Source organism: Megalops cyprinoides, chromosome 14 (genome assembly GCF_013368585.1).
Source record: "Megalops cyprinoides isolate fMegCyp1 chromosome 14, fMegCyp1.pri, whole genome shotgun sequence".
Taxonomy (NCBI): domain Eukaryota; kingdom Metazoa; phylum Chordata; class Actinopteri; order Elopiformes; family Megalopidae; genus Megalops; species Megalops cyprinoides.
In genome coordinates, this window is record NC_050596.1 from 14,274,709 (window position 1) to 14,293,647 (window position 18,939).

General features: G+C 37.4%; 1 protein-coding gene across 1 annotated transcript in view; it reads left to right on the plus strand.

The window, feature by feature from the left end:
• The first annotated feature begins 2,330 nt into the window (after positions 1-2,330).
• The window catches only part of LOC118788801 (ephrin type-A receptor 6-like), a 102,528-nt gene continuing 85,919 nt past the window's right edge, over positions 2,331-18,939 (plus strand). Inside the window, exons 1-2 of the mRNA XM_036544900.1 lie at positions 2,331-2,386; positions 13,270-13,334. The gene's annotated coding sequence lies outside the window, so the exon portion shown is untranslated. The remainder of the gene's footprint in view (positions 2,387-13,269; positions 13,335-18,939) is intronic.

The following is an 18,939-nucleotide window of genomic DNA, read 5'->3' on the forward strand; positions in this document are numbered from 1 at the left end:
GTCACCAGAAGTGTCAAGTTTGAATCCTGGGTGGCATACTGCTGTAATTTTGAACAAAGTAATGCAATTAACCTGCATTATCAATGATCTTAATTGTTCACATAAATATTCAGCTATATTGAAAATAGTGTATTAAATTATAAGTATGTGAATTTCAGGATTTATAAATGCCTTTTATCTGGAAACTCAGAAACTAATTGACAACTATAGCAACAGGTGATCTGATCAGTGAACCCAATAAAGTACTTAAAATCTTACCTGGATGGTCGGACACTGCTACTTTGCTCCATTTTACAGTTGTACATTTTTTTCATTCTGTGGAGGGAGATTGCCTGGTATTGCTTGTCTGGATTTTCCTGGGAAAACTTCAAAGCCTTTGTATTAACTTTTTGTTTTTCTACAAGGCAAACTTTGTATGTGATTGAGTATTAGCTAAACGGGGCTGACTGATGTTGATTAATTTAATGTGAGCTCTTTGAAAGATCTGTTCTGCTGAAGTTGATTGACTTAGTTCATTAAATGTGGGATTTTCTTCTATTGACAGTAATTCCGAAGATGAAAGTTTGCACACTAATTTTGTGAGAAGTCCTAGAGGACTGGGGGATGTCATTTCTTAATCTTACTTGACAGAGGTCACTGGAACTTGCTCCTTTCAGATATATAGGAGGAGGGTGTGGAGAACTTTGCTTAGTTTGTCAGCATAATTAGTGGCATATAATTCAAAGCATGAACGGATTTATACGTTTGTCATTTTCCTTACCACAGAGAAATGCACTATGACATGTCATCATTGTTTTGATGGGTTATTTTACAGGTGTCTGATTTTAAAATCAGAATAAAGAAAACAAATTATCAACGTTATACATAAATTTGACTGAATATACAAGCAAGCAACAAGTAAGCATGACGGTTGAATGTTTAATGCAATTATGAACATTTCTTATGTTTGTTTTCATCCTGTAACCTACCAGATTCTCTCCCTCCCTCTCACTAGCACTATCGTGTTACTTTGATTTGTAAAATAAACCAAAATACATTGTTCAACCACTGTTCAAGTATGTAGTATAATGCATTGAAGTGTAGTAATGAGAAATACTGTATATCTCTAAAACAATGATTATAAATAGTTCATATATTTGAACTTTTACATGCAAAGGCAATGGCCGTACTTTTAACAACCTTCCTGCAGCAAAGAAACCAACTGACTGATCAGTATGGATCTCATTGGGAGAGTGCTAGGAAAAGAGATAAACTTATGTGTTCCATAATTCATATTTAAAAGGTCATAAAAACATTAATAAATCAAGTAATTTTCTGATTTTAAGTCAAATTTATTCGATTGCTTTATGATGCAGAAGAAATAAGCCTTCCGCTGCACATTACACTGTAATGATTAATTATGACTACTGCAGTTGCAGTATTTACAATATATTTACAGCATTTATGGATATAGTATGTAATGACTATTTTTTAGAATAGCGTACCATATTTCGGCTGCATTGGAGCAATATTTATAGGAGAAGATACATAAATTAATAAATCTTACTGTCGTTTCCATATCTTCTTTAATGAATTTTGCCCGATGTTGAAGGACGCAGAAATGTGACAATAAACTGTGAGAATTAAGAATTTCTGTGTTGTTCACTGGACTGCAGTCAGCTAACACCCCCTAGTGCCGGGCTGTCAGCTTAGTGCTGTAAAACTGGGCTCCGTCCTGTGTCCTGAACCACAGAAGCTTCAGTCGTTATCTGTATCAAAACTGGGATGGACCTGCACTAAACTGAGCTTCACTGAAAGAAGCCCCCGGCACAGAACGGGATTTTAGGGTCGTCCCACACAGCAGCACTCTGCGCATTTTCCGCATAGAGGAACCAGAGACCCACGCACCTGCTTACTTACCAATGAGATATGGCCATGATACGAACTAGTTACCTATAGCTATAAGGAAGCTTGAAACAGGTACAGAAACAAGAACCACAAGTTTCTTTCAACTGTGTGCTTAACGAGCTAGTGCGCGCTCATTTACTCTCAGCAATAAGATGTGGATGGAGTTAAATTATGTTTTCTGATTATTTAAGAGAAATTAACATTTCGTAAAGTCAAAACTTGCATATGACGGAATCCCATACATTAATTTCCAGAGAGGAGTCCGTTGTCGACAGAGATGGAAAAGACGGTTGTGCGTTTTTTCTCCCCAAACATTCAATGGGATCTCAGACCGTAGTTTGAGGGGAAAAAATACACCTGGATACGACATCTTTTGATGGATTTTGAGGATTACCGAGCAGCCCAGTGGATTTTTTAGAGATGACTTCTGGAGTAAACGCCTGCCTCATTATTGTGCTGTTAAGAGTTCTTTTCACCGACTCCACTCACAGCAATCAAGGTAGGCTAAGATTATGCCATGTAAGCAGTACGCTTTCAGCGTTAACCGATGTCTTGTTGCGTTATACACACTCTGTATATTGAAACCCATTTATAGACCTCTGGACACACATTGTTTGGTGTTTAACACTTTTCCACATTGTTTCAAGTAAAACACTTTGGTTTCGTAAGTATGCACATCATTGGATAGTCTTATACTGAATACTGTACGTGGTATTGTACGTACACTTCCATGTTTAAACTTTGAAATTGACAGTCAGTTTATGTTTTAGGTACCACCTTACTGTTTGAAACGTCGTTGTAAATTCGGTTTGTTCGGTTTATTTAAATTAAGCCTGGCTGACTGCAGCCCTTCTTAACCGATCGACTCATCACGATAATAACAGGGACTAATAATTGCGCGTTCCATGTACATTTAGATTTGCCATCTGCATAAAACTTTGTATGCTTTGTGGGTAGCAAAATATCTTCATAGAAATTAATATACAAATATGCACTGACTCTTTCATAAACTTCTAATGTTTTTTTTTTTTTCTTCTTAACCAACGACAGTATGATCAACATATTATGGTTATAATAATCCAATCATAATAAATGCATGGTGGGGGGGGGGGGGGGTACCAGGTCATAAACCTGGTATTCCGTACAATCAGTGGCAGTTAACGTGTTCTTTTTTACTGCACTGTATTTGTTCTGTCTTAAATAAGTGCTTGTCACCACTGAATATGTGGAAAAATGCGTTAAATTTGAGGATCATAAAAGCGATGGCACAAAGGAATTGGAGTTGAGTGTCATGTTGTTCCTATACTGGCAATGACTGAGATTTAGAATGGCGAATAAAGGTTAAATATTGTTTATATGTTTAGCAAAGGAGTCTGCAAACTATTTCTGTTCTTGTTATGTACGAACTCAACTCAACCCCAGGGTCATGAGTTGTTTCATATAATTCAATATATTTATTTAGTTAGTTTCCCTCATGCCCTCAACAATACATTAGCAGAGCTAAATAATGCCACTCTCACAATGCAATGTGCACTGTGAGAGTGGCATTACCAATTTTTTGGTAATCATTCAATCAGCCTAAATCAATTAAGGCCACTGGCTATGCAGAACAGAACAGTTAAACAATCAGAGCTGCTTGTGTTGAATTGAATTGAGCTGAATTTGAATTGCCTGTGTCTGCTATTTAAAGGTATGCATGGCATTCTGTAAAAGCATTCAGTGTTTGCAGTTCTACAAAGCTGAAGTTTATTGAAGTATTTTTATAATACAACTGCATGTGTACTGCCATTATGATTTAAAATAATCTTATTCAGAGACATACATAAGCCTCAAGATTTTATTGTGTTTCTTCGGTTTCAATACAGCTGCTGAGTCTTATTTCCTTAGATAAAGATTAATTCAACAGTAAGGGAGTAATGATTCAGTTTATAAATATATACCTCCCACACACATGGAACTCAGTTATTGTTGTCTTTCTTAAGAAAGAAGTAACACTTTTCTTTTTGTGAGATGATAAAGATGATGGTGATGATGATGGTGATAATCATGAACACCATGTAACAGTGTGCCCAGGTCTACCTCACATTCGTCTTTGAGTGTATGACATTTGGACTTACACTTGCACTTAGTCTCAGTGCAGTCTAATTGCTCTGTATGTCTTGCATGGATTTTTGTTCAATCTCAACAAGTGCCTCTCATAAAACATGCAAGTATTTTAAAAGGCTCTAGGAGGAAAATCCAAGGCTGATTGTCAGGTGAGGTGTACCTTCAGTTAAATGTTTTTACCCTTGAAAATTATTCTTTAGACTGTTTGAATGGCTTGCTACTACAAATAGGAAGATCAAAAGCCTCTTCTCAGGCCTAGTCCACACATACACAGGTATTTTTCAAAACATAGCTTTTTCCATGTGTTTTGGCCGTCGTCAACATGCAAACCGCATTTTAGGTCACTGAAAACGGACCTTTTGCAAAACTCCTTCCAGGGTGAAGATATTCAGAAACTGTGTTTTCAGTGTTGACGTGTAGACAGGGAAAGCAGAGTTTTTGGCTTGTAACGTCAGAGTGTGCGCCGTTATCTCCTTTGTTTACATGAGGCGATTTTGTGCAATGGCGGACGCTGGCAAAATAGTGCTTTTTTAACCTTGCTAACAGGACTTTTTACATGTAGGGATGTAATGGTACCAAAAACTCACTGTATGATAATACCACCTTAAAAAGTCCACGATACGACATTTATCGCGATATTAAAAAACGAAGAAAAATTATGAGAGGGGCTTTGCCAAGGAGCAATGAATCACTAGCTTCCAGAGGAAGAGAGAAACATTTGACTTTCTGTGAACCCGCATATCCTCAAGAGTCTCCTGCCAAGACACAATCTTTTGGTGGTTCACCCCAGTATGGAAACATGTAGGAGTTGAGCTACAGTGGTTTGCAGTGGGAGCTGGATACCTTAAATTGACTGATCTGTTCCGGATCTGTAAGGTGTCAGTGTGAATGATAGCACGCTACGTACATAAAGCCATAAGGAATGGACTGATGCATGAATACATCAAGTATCTAAAGGGAGATTATGTATGTAAAGAAGAACAAATACAAATAGTGTGTAATAGTGTCCACATTCAGTTCGCATACCTAAGTGTCAGAATTGTATCAGATTTATTTCCATGTACACATATGGTCCGAACCTAACATGCCCATATCTGGTACCATGTGTATTTTTGCTGTTTACATCTTACAAAAAATATCCAATCAGATATGAAAAAAACTCAGACTTTGGTCAGTTTCTCCTGGCAGTGTAAATAAGGCTTAAGGTTTTTAAAAATGCGAGTTCTACAATACTAACAAGATAATACATTTTGGTTCTGGCCCATTATTCATCAGCTGTGTGAGAATTACTCATAGTCCTGCAACAAAAGTACTTTTGGGAGTAAAACAAGGTCCCACCTCAGAGTAGGCAATGGGAGTTATTTATGAAGCCTCCTTCTCCTACTCTAAGTAAGATCATTTCATACAAGGAGATCTCAGTTTTTATGACATGAAGTGATGTAAACCAGCATTTGTGATGACATTTTTCTGAGTTTGTCTTGTATGTTAAGAACATGCACAGTTTTTTAAAGCCTCAATGTTGTTATAGCTCTGCAATTTGTGAACATGATTAAACATTCCATAAATATGAATAAATGCAATTAAATTAGTGCAGATTGTTCCCATTCTGGTCTACATGAAAGCAAAAAATATTTATTTGAAATTGTTTTTGTTAATAACCACAATGATAAAATGTTTGTCAAAGCTATATTATTTTTTTTTTCATCACGGTTAATATTGCCTTAATTTCCAATGTCCCCCAGGATAATAGGCTTGACATCCCATATATGCCAACGCAAGTCGGTGGCTTCTGCAGAATTAAGCAAACAATTATCATGCAGCTGGCTTTTTCAAGGATGTTGCTGGATTTATATAGTTATTTATAACATGAAATATCCTTTCCCAACTGCCCAATTCCCATCTACATAACGCTATGCATGATCTTATGAACGCTATAGATGACATAATTGATATATGAAATATTGTCATTTAGAGGTTTCATACTGCCACATATTGCTGTTAATACTGAAATTCAACATAAATATTTGACGTGTAGCTAGCTGTTGGTTTTGAGATGTCCATATGCAAGTGGTCATGGGACTGGGGATGGGGATGGGGACGCAATAAATGGTGATGTTCTTCCCACAGAAGGAGTGTCAATGTCTCTGAAGAGGTCGATGACAAATAAAATACCCTTCTTATCTGACCGATACCTTTTTACCAGCTCTGTGTTGTAAAATGTATGCAAATTGTATTTGCTTTCCCAGAAAACACATACAGGCTGCCTGGATGTAGCCTGCAACTCCTAACAGGTTAGGACAGCTTGTGAGGACTCCTAAATACCTGTCAAGGAAGGAGTACTTTTAAGCATAGAGAATCTTGATAAATTACTTTTATTCTTAGGAGGAGGAGCAAGAGCAAATTGATGTCACTGAATTTTTGAGCACTTAGGACCTACTTAGGGTTTATACCCCAAGGGCCTGCTTTGTTATCAGTATAGGATATGGTGCAGGGCATGGAAGATCTTTTGCTTCATCGTCACAGAACTCCATGATTTTATTGAAATGATAAAAGGTGCTTGGCTTACATGTGAACCTAGTTTAGCAGTGAATAATTACCCAGCTTACTGGTGAAAGCTCATACTCATGCTCAAGCAATACTAGCATGCTAGCTAGTGAATTTATAGCAGATGTTTGCAGCAAACAAAGCCAGTTGTAAGTTGGGTAACTGTAAAGGTACCTTTGAAAAGGTACAACAAGCTAAATAGTAATCTACAGAGAATTTAGGTCAAAGGAAAAAATAAAGTGTTGCCACCATATCTAGCTGTCCTACCTAGCTAGGTACCTCAACAGAGTAATGGTTCTTTCACATTATCACAGGAACGGTGTGCAAATTAGAAATCATTATATCATGTGGGGGCCTGTACAACTGTAACTTGCCTGATGTTCTGGCTGCCTTCTTTTCCATAACTTTTAGGGAATGCTGTGTTACATTAATGCACATTTTCGCAAAACATTTGTGGGTTCTAAATCTCTCCCTCAGTGTGAACTGATAATAGTTTTATTAATCTGAATTGTAGTGGATTACAGGTTGACATTGAGCTGGAAAACAAAACTACAGGCATAAATTTTTTTATATTTGTATATATTACGATATAAATCCTGTCCATTCCATTACATTTATGTTGAAAACTGGTTTTCACTTTTTATTTCAGTGTCAAATGTCAGAAAGAATATGACCCGTGAGAGTGAACAAGTCAGTGGATTAATAATTCAGTTGAGTCATAGCATTCAGCTAGTCAAATTGATCTTAAAACTTACATGACAAAAGCTACTGTGTGTACTGTCTTCACATTTGAAGACACACATATGAGATATAAGTTATGTTACAGCATTGTATTATTTCACTTTTTTTCTGTACTGAAAGCCATTCTTGAAGGAAGGTATCAGTTGTTAAATCCAAGTGAAGACTTTAGCCATGATGTAGTTTCGACCCTGCACTGTGTTGGATTTTCTTCTAATTTTAAAAGTAAACAAACCGGACCAACTGCTTTCTTTAACTCTGAAAAGGACTTTATGATTAGCATCTGTAATGCATGTAATGCTGTACTTATCAGTGCTTATATATATTTGCAGTAGTCATTCCTAATTTTTGGCAGCATTCTTCAATTTATGACTTTGCGAAACTAAATATTTAAATGTCATTTTTGATTAATCCGCTTGGACTGGGAAGAAAATGACATGCTTTTCAGGTTCATTGTCATAGATTATTATTTTTATGGTAATTGCATTTTGAGAATCTTATCTATTGACCAAAGAATCAAAGGGAATATACACGGTTTGTTTACACTGTTAAATGTCAGGGTTTTTTTTTCCATCTGTTAAATCAGTTTAGCAATGTGCTCTTTCATCTCATGAAAATACCATTCTCTGTAATCTTTTACCATCAGATTTAAATTGCTAACTTTAAATTAATATTTATCATTATTGTGGATGATGCATAAAAGATGTATTTGTTAAATAAATGTTAACATGAATTAATTATATCATACATAAGAAATCAATATAAAGAACAGAGTTCATGCTAAGTGGATGATAAGGCACTTTTCCTTGATTGGTTGGCTTTTTTTTTTTTTTTTTGCATTTCCATGATATTACATGCTTTTTTGAGGTCAGATTTGGTATAAAGTCATTCTGGAGATCTGGCAACCCTGGTCTAAATCTATGGAGGGTTAATCCTCCACAAGATGCAATGACTCATCTGTGGACTAAAAGCCAATTGTACTGAAGAGAGTAAGAGTGAGGTGGGGAGCTGATTCTCTCTGCAGGGCGCTGCTGATTATGACTATGACAGTCATTATGACTATGACTGTTAAGTCCAGTCCTTAAGAGACAGACTTTTCCACAGGTGGAACAGGGATAGGAATTTGGTTGGGTTGAGGCTTGTGCAGTTTTATGGGTTATGCATTCTTTCCATTTTGATTTTTTTCATCTAACAGAGAGGGTGTGCATTATTATGATTCTTGGCCCTTTGTGTCCTAAATGTCTAAATTCGCATCCATTTTTGAATTTTTTATTGAAAATTCCAGTTCAGTATAATTCAAACAGTCTACATTCCAATTCATTATGGATTTTATTTTCAATTGGAATGGACCCCAGCTCTACTGTCAATATTATTAAAGCAGAACAAACAAAAACAGCCAATTTTGCTGTTTCACAGGCAAAGCTGTCTTTTCTGCCTAAACTAGTTTGAAATCAAACGCGTCGTTTATGCAAAGTGACAGATTCAAATGACCAGGACTGTAGAGGACATTGGACAGGGGTGGGCCCTCACTTATGATATGATGCGATATGATGTATACATCCAGCTGTTTTCAACCTCTCTAAAACAAACATACAAAAAAGAGAGTAGAGACAAATGCAAGTGTATCATACAGCCAGTGCACTCATGTAATTCTTTTCAAAGAAGTGTTGGTTACTCAGTCTTGTCAGTTCTCAGTTCCTTAATCACTAAGTATAGTGTCTTTCCCCATTTCAGGTGGCTTCCTTGACTCTTAACAGCGAAACTGAGCAGGACAAATTTTGATTTTCTCACGAGCATACACACTCATGTGATATGTAAAGACCCAAACACAAATCATACACATGCACACACCCAAATACAAATCCATGTACTCATACAGACAGCAGAATCTCATATCCGGTATGCATGCGAACAGGCCTACAAGATGAAGTAGGTAATAAGAATGACTACTTCTGTCCCCCCCCTACTCTAGATACATTGGTAGCTACAGTGCTCTCCATGCCATCAACTGCGCATCGTAATGCCATCATCAGCAGACCTAGCAGTAATGTGGCTGGTGTATAAGGATGATTTAATATAAGAGATGCTCTTTAATGTACCAAGTGATACTGTAAAATAAATAGCATATTTTACTTCAATAGTGATGTATATTCTTCCACTGTATTGTTCAGGCTTCAGTCTTTCATTGTTTCACATGACTTTTCGTTGTTTGTTTGTGCTCAGGATATTTGAATAGAATTGGGCTGTGATTGGAGTGCAGTTTACAGTTTACCGGTAGTTAATGGGATCTGAATTTCATTTGGCTGACAGAATACAGTGAATGAAGTGTATGTAATCAAAACATGTTACTCTTTGAATTTAGTGAACCCTGTTGGGAGATCTCAAAGCACTCATGTAACTTCATTTGTTATGAGTACCTGTTGTTATTTTTAAGCGTACTTTCTTCAACCTCCAACGTAATTTTTAAATGTGTACAGGCACATTGTTTCCTAATATGTTTTCCCAAGATGCCACCACTGCTAAGGAATACTAGTTAAAAGTAATATCCATGCACAAGAGCATCCAAGGAAAGACATTTTTGTGTGTGATAATTTGTTTTAAACATTCTTAATTTTTTTTTTGCCTTTTCCTTTTTTGCTTTTTTGTTTTTGAGGCATAAACCATGCCATACTGGGGAGCAGTGTGTGGCGGGTTCATGACTTATTCTATGAAACTGTTATGTTAGAAATTCTCCACCCTTTAACTGTATAACAGAAGAATTCTTATTTCCAGAAGGTTCCTTGTCACTGCTACTGTAGACTGCAAACAACCAATCCTTGGCCATTTCACCATGCTAAAATGATGCCCTGATGCCAGTAGATACCATTCACTAAAGTAAAGTTTCCATCCTCCACTCAGGTTAGACGAATGTACATTCATGTTGAGTCAATATGAATTTGGATTTAGGCATTTTCAAATTAAAATTTAAATTCTCTCTTTTGTTAGCACAGTACAGTACACTGGCATACAGTACACTGGCATGCAGTGAGATAATGAGTGTACAACTTGCTTGTGGGATAGGCAGTGTTTCCATGTGCTCTTCTCTACACAACGGATAAATGGGCACCAAAGTGAGTAAGAGTGAGAACAGAAATATATCAGGCCACAAAGGTTATGTTTTATTCCTCTTGCGTAACACTTTGTCACACAAAATAACAGCCTGATGAAAGATGCTTTTTCTGCCCAATCTTGTCTGTGGGAAATCAACGTGGGATACAATCCATGGGAATAGAATTCAAAACTTCTTACATTTTAATGTACCCATTGCCTTGATGGTAACCAGACAATCAGTGCTTCTGCATATAAATAGACACAGCATGTGGGGCACACTTGTTGCCTGTTTCAGTTCTGCACATATATAATGTATATATTTAAAATTAAATTATTTGAACATTTGTTATCAGACAAATTCCATTCAGAGAGATTGCAAAAGTCCATACTGCTCTTATTACATTACATTATTGGCATTTATCAGATGCTCTTATCCAGAGCGACTTACATCGATTACAGCTTTTTACAATGGTATCCATTTATACAGCTGGATATTTACTGAGGCAATTGTGGGTTAAGTACCTTGCCCAAGTGTACAACAACTGTGCATCAAACCAGCAACCTTTTGGTCATGAGTCCTGCTCCTTAACCACTGTGCTACACTGCCGCCCAAACTGTGTTCAGATAGCTTCAGCTCCATTCAGATCCACAGAATAGAGGAAGCTGTGGCATGAAATCAGTTAGAGAGGTTTGGATAGATTGCTGCTCTACACCACGCCACCTCACGGCGTGTTAGATTGTATGTAGATTGTATGTATTGTGTGTACAAAGTTTAATATAATGTAAGAATTATATTAAATAAATAAAAAAAACACTCCTGAAGCATTTTTCTGAAAGAAAAAGAAAACAAATCCAGGAGGAAATATGTTTTATTTAAACACGTTTTTATTCATGCAGTAATGAAGAAACTTGATGGTCACCAGCATGCTGCTGAATGACACTTATATTGCTGATTTATTGGCCATATGTCTGCTTGTGATTTTCTTTCTGATTTTCTGCTTGTGATTTGATTTATACAAATTCTAATTAACCCAGTCTGCAAAAACAAAGAAAATTGCACTTTTCTCATGTCTCTGACTGTGGAGGCTTGCAGAATGCCAGTGGCTGACTATTTTCACATACAGTATATGCATGATCTGGTTTCACTAATGCAGACTATCCCATTGCCTTCTGATGCTGTGGCTCAATCAATAAGATGCTTTTGTAGAACAATCTGCTTTACCAAATGACCAAATGACATTGTTTTTTTTTAAGATACAGATTGCCACATATTATACAGAATGTTAATTACGGGCTGTTTTGGAAAGCTGACACTGGTATGCACTTATCTTTGTCCAGATGAAGGTATGAAGTAATTCTAATCAGTTTCTTAACTTGAATAATTACACCCTTACTATGAAATATGCCTGAGATAAAATAAAAAATGGCAGTAATGAGAAAAGTACTCACATTGCAGGCCAGGGCATTTGTGTTTTTATCTAGTCTTTCAGAGTCCTTCAAAACTACCTTTAGTTGTGATAGTTAAATTATTTACACACAACTCTTGTGATTTTGCCCTTTTCTGCTCAAATATACATGCACAGCCAATGTGTCTAACCATTTTCAGAATGCCATCCATCTTTTTACTTTGTCCTTGCTGCAATGTGTTTTAGCTTGGTTTCATTTGAGAGAGTATACACATATAAGAACAAGAACAATAATCAATAATCTTAAGGAAACTGGCCATTCAACCAATATAAGACAATATATGTCACTTTGTAGTCTCGAGTATATCCTGCACTGTGCACTGTATCAATTATAGGTATGGTCTTTAACACTCTGAGGATCTCTGATTCCACTGTGAGTGGTTTAAGGTATTCTATGCATAGGTAACTCTGCATGAAAAAAAGTTCTTTTTAACGTCTATGAAATGTACTTTCAGTAACTTTCTACCTACTCTCTCGTGTACTGACAGAAATTATCTTGACATAGTTTCTGTAATCCACTTACATTTTTTTAAAGGGATTGAGTAAACACCTGACAGTAATCCATCCTGAGTCTCTTTTTGCTTAGTCTAAAGCGATTGAGCCCTCAATTCCATCAACATTTGTCCTGACTTTGACTAGCAGATGGTTGTATGTCTCTGTTTTACATAAAAACACTATTGCTTGCATTCATTTTGATGACAATTGTACTTGACAGAATGTTCGTTGAGAAAACATTTAACAGTTGCTCTTAATTGCAGGTTGAAGTTAAATACAAATGTTGATTTCACTCCTGGCTTAAATACCTTAAGCCTCTTTTCAAAAAGAGTTTGATATCCAGGATAGGTTGTTTTACCCTCTATTTTTAGAGAAAGCACAGTACTGGACTTTTGGGCAAAATATATATCCTATTTTCCCTGGCCACAGGATATATATACTAGTGACCTCTGGCTTCCAGCTCAGAACATGCACTCTGCTTACTAATTTCTTAAAAGACCCCAGTTTCAGTCAGAGAAACCTGATCAGTTAAAGGGAACCCTTTTCAAATTGCATCTACAATTTGCTACTGAGTAGAAGTAGTGAGATTCCAGTACATCATCACATCACATATGTAACCATACGTGTTGATCTCAATATAAATTCAAGAGACATGACATTCAAATGACCACTTTCAGCCCCAAGATTTTAGCAAACAGGAAGGGCCAAAGAAGCAGCCCTCTCCTCTCCAGAAGTCTGTTCTGTACACCTTCACAACTTCACAAAACAGATTGAGAAAACAGCTGGCAAATCTCTCTCAAAAAAAAAAAAAACGGATGTGGAAGCAAATACAGTGTGCAGTCACTTTCAAGCTTCTGCTCGATATCATATCCTCAGATATTTCAGTGACTTTCTACTTTGTTTCGAACACTGATGGTATAATGATTGTTTTCTGTCTTTCCAGTTGTGCTGTTGGATACCACTACTGTGCTTGGTGAGCTGGGCTGGAAAACCTATCCTGTGAATGGGGTAAGTCCATATAAAAAATGTGTTACTTTACACCTGTTTGTGCAACAGTTACTTGCTGTATTTGTTGAAGGTCCTGAAGGTAGAGTGGATGGAGATGTAAACATTAAGACATAAGAGTTTGCAACACAGCATGTATCAAGATGATGAATTTTTACTTTGCACACTATCCCAGATGAAGGAAGCTCACTTGCAAAACAGAATTGTAGCCATTGATTGTCCCTAAGTTTGGAAATAAAAGAATGCGCAACTTGTGTCTTTTAAATTATAGTCAAGTAGTTATAGAGGTATAGTTGCACCTCTGTAAAAAAGCTGTTACATTTATCTCAGATGTAAAGAGATGCCATGGAAGCATATTCCCAGCCAATTCCCTACATCAGTCACCTCTATGCATTTCCATTTCTTTGAATTTTTCTATCCCTTGTTGATTTACATCACTCAACATTTTCAGTTCTGTCAGCTAAATTTTTATCTTTGTGGCCTTGATATAGAACTGGATTCTTTAGTTTTGAGAAGAAAATTTTAATTGTCTATCTTTCTGGATTTTTGGATTTTCTGTGTTGATTTGAAACTTTATTTCTCTTGATGGATTCATTTTGGATTTTGCCATGTATAATTTTCCGTGTGGAGCTGTGTGAAGGTGTGTCCTGTCGAATGGACTTTTGTTTTTTGTTCAGTTTATCTTTTTGGTATTAGTAATTTAAGGTAATACCTTTGCTCCTGATGATCTGGTTCTGTCTGTAGGTTGAGCCCCTTGTCCATTACAAGGAAATCTGACTAAAATATCTGATACTGACCTACGTATACCATCTTTTACATTGAAACTTGCTGTACTATGCTGTCTATCCCACCCACTAAGTGGATGAGTGGATGCATTACTTTGAAGGTGGCATAAAGGATTGTGATTTTTGGTAATTAGGGTGCTTGAGTTTGGCATTCTGAAAAAGTGACATAATGGAAGATGAATTTCTGACCTCTTGGACCTCAATCCTGCATGTCCTTTTAAAATATGACGTATTCCAGCTTGATATCACAAGGGACCTAAATATGTTGCAATGAATGGCATTTGACATGAAATAGCATGAAATTGTGACGCTGAAGCAAGAGCATTATAATGAGTCATGGAGAAAAGTGTAATTACTGCCAGCCTGTGTAATGCAGACCAAAACTCTCAAACCCCCCAAGGAGTAAGGCAAAGCCCGCATTTATGTAGAGTTTAAATCTGTTGGCACATTGCTCCTATATAAGGGAACGAATCACTCATATCCTGACTCTTGGGGGTAACACTCTACAGTGGGATCACATGTACTTTTGGGTTCTGTTATATTCTCCTCTTCTTAATGTCCTGAGCAGAGTCTCAGGCCACAGACCTTCTTTGGTCAACAGCTCAATGGAAGTAGGTCTGTGGCACTTTCTGTGTGGTACAAGAATCCCAGAGAGCCAGTCATAGTGGATGATGTCACCTTTCATAGAAAGTCTCCTGACCTCACTGGGTTCAATGTCCCCTAAGCATACATTTGTATCATGCCTATATTTCTGCCTGGAGGCTGAGCTGTAACAAACCTGGAGGGAATTTCAAACATTTGTTATTTTACCAGCCTTGTAAATCAAAGACCTATTATTCGGTTTAGTTTGATGGATGTTTGATCATCTGTCCATTGAAAATTTCTGCTCCGATGTCAATAGATGTAGATGTTAAACAAACACAACATCAAAAATCCTGTCAACCTAAATGTTACCCCAACAGTATATCCTGTCTTTTAATTCTTTTATCTCGTTTAAATCAGTTTGTGTTGTACTTATCCCAAAGAAGATATTTTTCCAGTGTCAAAAGAGAGACTATTACATCATGTAGGTCAGCCAGACAGCAGCCAAAGAGGAAAGGGCTGGCTGCAGCTCTGACTCTGTGATTAAGCTGTCAAGATGTCTCCTCGCCTGCCCAGAAAACCAGATTGTCCATGAATATTTAATGCAAAAAGGTGATGAGGGGCAGAGAGAGGAGGTGGATTGCCAGGAGGTAATCCAGCCCAAATTCAGTGTGATTAGCCTAGGAGCAGAGCACAGTCGTGTTATGACTTTTCGAGACTTCTCATGATTAGTTCTGAGACTGCCTCAGCTGGATGTGCCGTTTGATGGTTACACTTAAAACAATTAACTTTAAGGGGAGGTTAAGGTTAATGTAAAAAAGACAAGGCTTTTAAATCAATTGTGATTGTGAATGGGTGTTTACAACTGCCCTGTCTAACCAGGCATTCAAAATTGTTGCCCATGAACAAATCAACTGTGACTATTCATGCAGATTTCCTGTATTACTCCTTGTTTTACCTTGTAAATATGTTCATCATGAACTGGAACCTGAAAACCTGAAAAGTGATTAATTCATTGGAAAGTGAATGTTTCGTGCATTCATCAAAGCTACCAGGGAATAATTTTAAATTTTGGAATAAGACAAAGCTCTGTGTGAGTCCATGAATGAATTCATTTTCCACCAGCTTATCCCAGTACTGCAATACATTTTAATGAAGTTTAAATCTTAGCATATACATGGTTTGCACCCATTGTGATGAAGATACATGTGGTATAAAGCATAAGGAAGCGTGTAAAGTACAAAACTGATGCAAGGGTAAGGTGGTGATATGGCCCGAGGTAAAGCCTGTTGTAGTTTATGCTGTAAACTACAACAAAAATGTTTGAAATATGTCCAACTATGCTATAAACCATGACAAAACTATTCATTAATGTAGGCATCTGTGTGCCATCACATCCCACATAGCAACTGTTTGGAGAACATGCACATTGATGGAGAGGAGCTTGCTATCTGCTGTCCTATACTGTCTGACTGTCCTGGGACAATCGTTTCTGCTCTCTCATGGCACTGTGCAGTGTCCCGGCAGTAACTCTTTTCATTTGCAACAATATTTATGTGATTGTCCTGTTATGGTACCTTTAAAATGTAGGCTCTTTATTGTAGCTAAACTAGCTAATGGCTACCATTGTATTTGCAGAGACTATTCAAAACAGTTCCACTGTGATTAAACAAGAATGCCTTCATAGTGAGTTACTGCACACTCACCAGCCAGTCATATTTGAGTATTCATCTGAAAAATTCTGTGTTCTAATCCTAGAGAATCTTTTTGAAAACACACCAGCAATTAGATTCAATAATGAATCAATGTCTAAAACATAATAAAACACAAGAAGACCCTTTATGTATATCATTGCAATTAATAACTGAAGTAATTGATATTATGCCGACATGCAACATGAAGAAATCCAAAGTAACTCATACAAAAATGCAAAAAAGAAAAAAAAAAACTTAACTGAAAAAAATCGTATCTGTTGTTTGCCTTGATATCGTATGCTGCTGATGTGCTATGGTTGGTAACAAAAAAACCGTTTTGAATGAACTAATCATGTAATACATACTTTGCAATGCAAAGTATATTCCTTCTCTTCCCCACCAAAAATGTTGGGAATAATCTGATTGACCTCTGCAGAAGTCATGTAGCCTACAGGTGCCAAATACTCATGTCCAAACGTCTGAGGTCCTCCTCAGTTCTCACCTGTTTCAGGCTGTCCCATTTGGAAGTGTTGCTGCAGTCTAACAGTCCCCCAGAACCCCTCACCATTCCTCCCTCCTACTCCCAAAGCTATCCTTCTTTAGATCTACCTGCTCTTTTCTCCTCCCTCCCGCTACCAAAGCCCCCGTAGCCCTTTGATTCGTCTACCTCCACTTACTGCAATATTCCAAACCCAGGTGCTGGCATAAAATTGCCTCAGTCACAACACCCCTTCCTCCCCACTGGCTCTCCTCCTTTTACCATGTCTGTCCAAGGGTCTGGTCATTATCCTCTACAGGACCACTACATGATAGTAAATTGCTTGTTTTTGGGGTTTCACTGGTAGCTATTAAATTGTTGTCGTAATAATGCATGGCTAATGCTATTTTCTGTACTGTGGCTTGGTTTGTTGTAAGATATCTCCCAACTGGTGCCACAAATTGCAATACATCTATATCTACAAAGGCCCTGTGAGTTGATTTAAGGCATCACCGATAGCTGACTTCAGAATTTGTGAAATATATGATAGTAATGGAAGTTAATAATGAGTCTTAATATCCTGGGCTCCCTGGCAATATCTTGGGCTGAGCTCACACTTAGAGTGACACCTCCTTCTTTAAATGCATTGCCAGGAATCCAGAGCAGGGATGTTTTTCATTGGTATGTGGCAGAAGAAGGAGCTGGGCCTGTGGGGAGAAATGGCTGTACAAGGGGTGAGAGCCGGTGAGGCTTCCCACCCAGTTGGGAGAAGTGACGTTGTTATGTCGTAAGGGGTAGTAGTGACAAGTGCCTACAATATCGTGCACACTCACATACATCGTGCACAAAGAAGACACACTGAAAGAGATATCAAAGCTCATGCTGCGTATATCACCTCTTGTCACGTTTTAATGTAGCTAGCGGAAAATAAGAATATTATTTGTGGCAATATGATTAGCTGTGAATAACTGTACTGTGGGGATGTTGTGCTCCCACTTCTTTTTTAATGTATTTTGACACCACTTAATTTAACAGTTTAGACATGTAATTATAATGTATCCACGCTGCAATTAACATGCATTAACTGCATCACCTTTTTAATAAAGCATTAACTAATGCTGGTTTGTTGGATCTGTGATTACAGAGAATAATGCTCGTCTGACCACTAAAACCACCCGTAAACCTCATTTTGATTTAACTCCAATCTGTAACCTACAGGTTGTGACACTGTAGTTAACAATAGCTGGTAATCTTCCAGTTTAATATGAATTATGAGTATCTAAACAGTGGCTGATGTATAATTAGCTATAGACACACGAAATAAATGCAGCAAACAATCACTTTCAGCTTTCTCTTTTTAGGGAGCACCTATCCAGAGATTTCAAATCAGAAATAAAATCCACAGAGAGGACATTTACCTCACACAATGGAATTTTATTTTGCACCTAATTCAACGCTAGTAAAGAAATTCACTCAGAGTCAATTTCCCTCAAAGCTAGTATGTTCTCTGCTTCATTCTCTGTTGACACATTCTCAGCTTTTTAAAATTGACCTTTGAGAGATTTACATGTAGCCCTGCAATTTGAGCAGCAGTTGATTGGCGGCTTACGAATAACATGTATAATTTATTTTTTTTTTCTTCTCAGAAATGTGCAGTGAGATACTGCAACTTTATTGCAGGGTGGAGGATGAGCACAGTGAGAGTCCTCCAGGTAATTTGATTACTGAGCCTTGGTAATGAAGATCAGGGCACTGAGACTCGGTGAGGACTTGGAGTGGAGGACTGCTAAGCCAGTTCTCTACTGCCTTTAATGATGCCATTTCTATCCAGGATCCCGCTCCCACTGCGCTTACCATACACAGTTCCTATCGCACATTTTCATGGAATTTGCAATTATTTGAGCTTGGCACAAATATGATGATTACTATATGGTAACCTGAAAATGTCTGGGGTTCTGCTGCTTACATGGTAACTTGTGTACGGTTTCATAAAATAATTATACTTAAGGTGCAGCACACCCCCAAACTAGTTCCCTTGATTCCCACACATGGGTGACGGTAAGGAGACA